The sequence below is a fragment of the Crocuta crocuta genome, unplaced genomic scaffold, assembly GCF_008692635.1.
Source record: "Crocuta crocuta isolate KB4526 unplaced genomic scaffold, BGI_CrCroc_1.0 scaffold303, whole genome shotgun sequence".
Lineage (NCBI taxonomy): Eukaryota > Metazoa > Chordata > Mammalia > Carnivora > Hyaenidae > Crocuta > Crocuta crocuta.
Window position 1 is genome coordinate 228,214 of NW_027528276.1, and position 1,370 is coordinate 229,583.

A 1,370-nucleotide genomic window follows, 5' to 3' on the forward strand; every position below is an offset into this window, starting at 1 on the left:
ACCCTTTTCGTCACAACCCACAGATTCTTTTTGTCACAACTGTTTCTTCACAACGTTTTTAGCCTCTGCTCACTTGAAAACTTCCCGTGTACCATTACCCTATGTGCTGATTGGATCTCCTATCAACCCTACACAGGAGGAACCATCCCCATTCTACCGAGGAAGAAACTGAGGCACAGGGTTTAAGCAACTTGCCTAAAGGCACAGGAGTCAACAGCAAAGTCTCAACTTCTAGGCTCATAGGCCTCTGTCCAGCAAAGCCCCAGCACACTAGGGACAGTGGCCAAGGTCTCAGACCTTACAGCCCAGGCTCTTGCTCACGCTGTTCTTTCTGCCTAGAATGCTCCCTCTTGTACCCCATCTTCAACTGGCTAATTCAGTCTTCTCCAGGAAAACGTCCCTAACCAAGTCCCCTCTGAGTTACCCCGTAGTCCTCAGGAGAACCTTCCAGATTTGCAACTTTACTCTTACTCAAGGGCTAATACGCTCAATTCCAGCCTTCTGTAGCAGCCAGTGAGAGCTGAAGACCAGAGACCACACCTGGCTGGTTTATGGTCAAATCCCCAGCTCCACTTACCATACTTGCAGCACAGCAGACCCTCATTAACATTCATCAACAGGGCGACGCCTGAGTGAAGGAGGGCAGGTTCTGCACCCCCTTCATTTCTTTGGGAGCACCCTCCCCATTTAGTGGCATGAGAATGGGATCCAAGCTAAAGGTGGAGAGCCCCTCCTCTTCGGTCTCCAGTGATCTATGGGAGTTGCTTAGTGACCTCTGATCGCCTGCCCAGGAGTAGGGATGTTTGAGAATTCTGCAAGAATTCAGGCTGGGTTGAGAGTCCAGCTCCACCACGACTCTGAGGAGGGCAGATAAAATAACCCCTCTCCTGATGTGGTCTCCCACGTCCTGCTGAGCCTCGACTGCCAAGTCCCCGCACAGTGCGGGGCACACGGTGGTCCCCCTAAAAACTGAGTGGCTTCTCCCTCCTTTCTTCTGACCAAGGGCAAGAGGTCCCCCACAGTCAGGGAAGGGCCCTTCCCTGGAGGCCCCCACACCCTCGTCCGCATCTGCCCAACCCTCACAGCCCTCCGGTCAGTTGCAGATCAGGAAGTTCTTGCTGTGATCCTTTCAAATGGAGCCACCCAGGAAAGGTCTGACCCGGGAGAACTCCCGTTCCAGAGCCGAAGAAACTGAGGCCGGGAGGGCTCCTGGCCGGAACACCGCGCAGGGGGCGAGAAGGGAGCCAGAGGCCTCTCAAGCCCCCTGAACCTCCTGATTCCCAGTGCCAGGGGCCCCTTCCTTATGTGTCGCTGCAGGGAGTCTGCACCTCCTCGTCCCCGCCCCCCTCCCTCCTGTGCCGCTTCCTGCC